The sequence below is a fragment of the Canis aureus genome, chromosome 24, assembly GCF_053574225.1.
Source record: "Canis aureus isolate CA01 chromosome 24, VMU_Caureus_v.1.0, whole genome shotgun sequence".
NCBI classification, from domain to species: domain Eukaryota; kingdom Metazoa; phylum Chordata; class Mammalia; order Carnivora; family Canidae; genus Canis; species Canis aureus.
This window is the reverse complement of record NC_135634.1, coordinates 24429175-24435237: the sequence shown is the minus strand read 5'-3', so window position 1 is coordinate 24435237 and position 6063 is coordinate 24429175. Positions and strand designations below refer to the sequence as shown.

The following is a 6063-nucleotide window of genomic DNA, read 5'->3' as shown; positions in this document are numbered from 1 at the left end:
TCCAAGCCTCGCCCTAACCTTGCTATAGCTAATCCACAACTTTGTGAACATTTTCAGCTGGTTATTTATCTTAAGCTAGGGATAAAGTCTGTCAGATGTTTTGGCTTAAGGAGGAAAATGTTTACTTTTATAACCTCAATCATCTTTGATGGTATGTGGCTTCAAATATATTAAAAGCTCCTTCAATCTGCTGGGAATATCATTGTTAGATTTAGATATGCAAAATGGACCTAGTACTATGTCTAGCAGTAATGTTCTGCCTGGTATGCTAAGGGAAATTTCGATTTCCTAAATCAGTAGATTGTGTAGCTAGAGATGCAATAAAACTGAAAAAGTTTGGGGGCACTGTGAAGGTCACAAGACTTAGAACCAGGGGAATTTAGTGTACAGTTGGAAGTTGCTTTTATTTTTTATAATTAAAATCCTTGCTATCCCCTTTAGAGATACGTCTACTTTCATGCAAATAGCTTGTAAAATGTATTTTCTCAAAAACTGAGGAAAAGGATGAGACTTACATTTAAGTTTATCATCACTATTTATATATTTTTTCTTTTTCATCAGAGAGAGAGAGAGACAGACAGAGCACACAAGCTGGGGAAGGGCAGAGTCGGGGAAAGAGAGAGAGAGAAAAAGAGAGAGGTTTTTAGGCAGGCTCCATGCTCAACATGGAGAAAGGCATGGGGCTCAATCTCATGACCCTGAGCCAAAATCAAGGGTTGGATGCTTAACTGACTGAACCAGCCACGCACGCCTACATTTAAGTTTTTATATGAAATAGAGAAATAACTGATGACCCAAACTAATTCAGCACAAACAAAAGCTTGGAGACAGGAAAAATTGCTTCAGGAAAACCCAAATTTTTAGCTATGGGAGCAAATGAGCATTTCCACAGGTGTGAAAATTGGTTTAAACCAATTGTTAAAATTATGAAATGAGGAGGCTGTTAGACTGGAATGTCTCTCATGCCTAGGGAGTCTATGTGAGCAAAACAGAACCTTAGCCAATCAGTGCACTCAAATCTGAGAAAATGAAACCTGAGAACAATCAATCAACAGTCAACTAAACTTTCCCCAATAAGGCAAAACCTCTTAGGCTAGAGCCAATGAAATAATTGTCTTGCTTTGCTCCCATGTCTTCTCTATAAAAATCTCTTTACTCAGTTTCAGCCATTTTCAGTTTGGTGCTGCCCCATTTTGATGTATGCTCAAATACACTCATGAAACATTAACATCCCTCAGTTAATCTTTTAACACAATCATATTTCAGTGCCCTGAGAAAGGGAAAGCTAGCTAACATCTGGCTTACACTCTGCTCAGAGTCAGTCTCCTTTATTCTTGTACTCGGTACCCAGATCCTTAGATTATAATATTTTCTGATTCTTTAATCCTAGATTCCTTGAGTGAGTCCCCAATCTCTTATTTCTTTTTCCCTTCCCTGAGTTTCTGATTATTTCCTATATTTTCCTCAAACTTCTAATCTATTGCCATATTTTGACATATAAAACTAATTCTTTAGTTCTTGACTACTTATATACCTTCTTAATTCATTAATTTATCTAATCGATTATTACATGAATGTATTGAGGGTTTACTATGTGTCAGGAAAAGTATAGGAAGTCTTGATTTGAGGAATTTCAGACTGTGAAGGTGGAAGATACTTGGAAACAGAAAAAATATAATACAATTAATTGTGCAAAGGCTACCGTAGAGAGATGAGCACAAGGAGAGAGCCCAACAAACTGAGTGGTGAATAATTGGGAAAAGCTTCTCAAAAGTGGTGTTATTCATTATGTGTCTTAAAATAATAATGGAAAAAAAGGAAAAATAAAATAAAATAATAATGGGATGTCTGAAAAAACAGAAGGGGAAGGGGATTCTAGATAGAGGCAAAAATACAGAAGCAGGGGAGGAGCATATTGCATTAGGACAATAGGTTTAGTGTGGTTGAAATGTAAAGGGAATGAGACAAAAGTAGGAGATAAATCTGTGGAAATAAATTAGAATGAAATTATGATGGGTCTCAACATGATATGATAATGATGTTGGGACATACACACTGGGCAAAGAAGAGCCAAAGTCTACTGTAAGTATGGTTTTGTTTCTTAGATCAATTTAATGTCAGTTGGGAGGGGTTAAGCACAGTGTAATGGTCACTGGCATCAGGTTGGTAGATTAGGAATTAGGATTAGGAATGTACAGTACAGTGCTAAATCAGGTGTGGCAATTTAACAGAATCCTGATTTCGTCATCGCAGCAAGGTGCCCAACTATTAATACTCTCCTTCTCAAGCTGCCATGGACATGGTTTTGATCAATCATATATAAGTGAAAATCATTAAAGCAGGATTATGTGAACATTGCTTGAGGGTACCATGATAACTGGCATGTATCTTCAGCCTCTTGCTCTTAGCCTTTTTCCCTTCCCTTCTTCCTGCCTGAAATGTGATTAAAATGCTTGTAGATGTGGCTACCATCTTAAGGAAAGCTACTCAGTGAGGATGGGGGATCAGGAAAGTCGAATGAGTCAGGGTCTTTAATGATCCCTGAATGCCCATTAGTCCTGAACTTTCTCATCTCCAGATTTTATGTTACATGAGGAAGACAAACTCTATCCTGTTGAAGCCAATGTTGGTTGGATTTTCTGTTGCTTAAGTTTGAATAAATTTTAAATGATACCTTAAGTAATAGAGAATGATGACTTGATAAAAAAAGTGATAATGTGGGTGGAGAAATTGAGAAAAATCATTCAAATCAAGAGTCATTTCAAAATAGCATTAGAAGTGATTGATTTTATAGGGTGAAGTTGATTTGAGCTGGATTAGGAGTTAGGAGGATACCATTTACCATCTGATAGCAGGAGAGTAATAGCAGATTGCTCATACATGATGCCATATGACCCTAGCCAGGTCCAATCTATGTCTTCAGTGTTTCAAATGGTTGCTTGTTCTGGCATCTGGCAAGACTCAGAGCTTTGTCTGACCATGTTCACAGGTACTTTTGTGGTTCACAAAATATGAATTTTTTCTGGAAGAAAATTTATGTCAGGCTGCTTATTTTTCACAAAAAGGATATTAAACCTGCTGCTTCACTCTTTGACATATAAAGTGAATGGATTTTTCTATCATCAATAATACATAATACTCACACATTGGACATGTACCAAGGAGGTGGAACTTAATTGATTGCTATATAGAACCTGCCAAAAATGTGGTTGAGGCAATGGGAGTATTTGAGGAAGGAGTCTATACCACATATTAACTATCTATTCTTCAAGGCACTCTGAAAGTTCTTTCTCTGTGTCAAGTTAAAGAAATAATTAGAAAAAATGTGTGCTATGGCTACATAAGCTTAGATCTTATTAGCTTTTATCAAGAATTGATAAGGATTAACAAAAATTATAGTACCCATGATTTATTGAGCTCTGTGCTAAGTGTTTGGCATAGCCATTTCATACAACATCTTAGGTTCAATATTATAATGTCTTATATCAGATGAGAAAACTGAGGCTCATGAGGTTGAATACTGTCCCCAAGGCCACATAGCTTGTAATTGAACTAGGCAATACACAAACCCAGGTCTGGGATTTGGGGTCCTCTGTTTTTAAAAAATTATGCTGTAACTGATCAACAGAATAATGGCTGCCCAAGATGTCTATTTTCTCATCTCCAGCCACTGTGAATATGTCAGTCTGCATGTTTAAATTAAGGACATTGAGAAGGGCAGATTATCATGGATTATTTGATGGGCCCAATCTAATCAATGGTCTTTAAAAGAAAATAAATCTTTCCTGGCTGTGGAGGGAGAGAAATACAACTATGCAAGAATGGTCAGAAAGATACAACTTTATTGGCTTTGAAGATGGGGGAAACATATATGAGTCAAAAAGTGTTGGCAGTCTCTAGAAGTGATAAGGCCAAGGAGAAGGATTCCTCTTGAATCTCTAAAAGGCACATATTCCAGCTGACACTCTGATTTTAGTCCAGTGAGACCCATGTTACACATCTAACCTCTGGGATAGAAAGGTGATAGATTTGTGCTGTTTTAAGCCACAAACTTTCTGGAAATTGTTATGACAGCAATAAAAAACAAATGCACATGACGACTCTCTAACATGTTTGCTAAATTCCTCTTGACTTTGAGTTCTGGAAAAAGTATGTGTTCACTCAAATTAGAGTGAGATTTATTCAAAGCAAAATGATGTTTTCTTTTTGCCTTGGCTGACCAGAAAGCCGGAGCCAATTTTAGAGTTCAACAGTAATTGTGTTACAGGTAAAAGTATTTCCTGTTCTCTATATGGTTTCTGATCATATCTCTTTTTTCGCATTTTCCTGTTTATATTCACACATGTAGTTTTACATCAAAATATTGCAGAGAAAGAATGAGAGAGAGAGAGAGAATGAATGAGAATAAGACTGGGGTGGAGTGGGGACAGGAAGAGAGAGGGTAAAACTACTCAAGTTGTTTTATGAAAGTGGAAAGATGATTTTTATACTAAGATGTCTTAATGGTATCAAGGGACATATCTGAGTGATTGCTTTTAAAACTTAAGATCATTCTAAAGTGTTGTCCAACTTTATAAATGCTTGTGAATTCTTATTCTGGGAAGAAGTATCACCTTACCGTTGCTATTTATTGCTTCTATGTACCTACAAGAACTTTTCATTTCTGGTCATATGTGAGTTTCACTTCAGAAATGCATTCCCCCCTTTTTTGGAGGGGATTTCTATACAATTAAACCTGGGCTGTGGTATTGTAATGATGCTGCTTTCGTTTTAGTGGGAGACTGATAAAAACACAAGAAAGTTGAATCCATTTAAGACAAAGATCTCTAACACAACTGAGATTTGGTTTGCACCTTGCTGGGTATACAAAACGTAGGCTGACCACATTGTCAGAAGGGAGTCACATCATTAATCAGGATCCGAACCTTGCAGGACTGAAAGTGAATTAGGGAGTCATGATTTCAGAAAAAGAAAAATAATATGCCACCTCCATTGCAATATTTGTGTTACTAAGCAACAAAATTCTCCTATTTAGCAAAGCCCTAATGATGCTGGCAGTACGGTCTTGGAATAATGCTTAATACAACTTCATTATCCCCACCGCTAGAGCTGTATTGCATATGCAGTGCCTGATTAGGGAGAACGAGAAGCAGAGTGAACGCTGTTCAGTGCACCTGCATCTAAAAGACCAAATAAAGTATTGATTTGGATGAATCTAATGACGGTCATTTAGTGTGTTTATCTACTCACAGCATTCATTTGAGCTGACAAAGAATGCAGCACAACCCCCTGTTAAATGTGTCCTAGAATTGTAAAGCCTTAATGATTCTATCATGCTAGGTCACATAGACACAAAAATTGTGACATTGGTTGTTACTAACTCTATTGACACCTGGTTATGGTCTATCTTTAAGGAAGATGTGGAAGAGAGCTGAAGATCGAAATCGCCTGATGGTTTCCATATGTCTTTTGAAACTTAAAAAGCCTCCTTTCTGTATTAAGGTTTCTGTCATTTCTGCAGAAAATCTAATTTTAATACTTGAGAAAGATTGTTTCTTATTTCCTGCTTTTCATGCAGAGAAGTTGCTTCAAAAGCTACTAATACCTTTGCAGATATTCTCTTCCTCTTCTGTTTTCTCCCTCCTTCTTTTGACCCCTGCCCTTTCTTCCAACTTTGTGGTTTCCAAGGGTTATCATCGTGGAGCAGATGTTAAAGAGAGATGCTGAAAATAAAATCCATGTCTATCTTGGTTCAGAATCCTTTCAAATGTTATTGCGGACTAATAAGTGACATTTATGCTACAGCATTTTGAATTCACAAAGCTGTTAAGAAATATCCTTCCACTTTCAAACTACCTTACCATCCTTTTTATTGACCTTTCTCTGTTACTGGATGCATTTTTATGGTGTCTGAACAAAGAGACATGATGAAGAAAGATTTAATGTTTCCTTTTTCCATTTCTATGGTGACATGCAACATTTAGAACATAGGACGCTAGAAAATTTTATTTCTCTTAGAATTAAAATAAAATAAAAATGGTAAAAAAGAAGCAAACACATAAC

At 36.6% G+C, this 6063-nt stretch overlaps 1 protein-coding gene across 1 annotated transcript in view; it reads right to left on the bottom strand.

Annotated features, from left to right (window-relative positions):
- GALNTL6 (polypeptide N-acetylgalactosaminyltransferase like 6) overlaps positions 1-6063 on the bottom strand; it is a 1162298-nt gene that overhangs the window by 287749 nt on the left and 868486 nt on the right. The window lies entirely within an intron of this gene.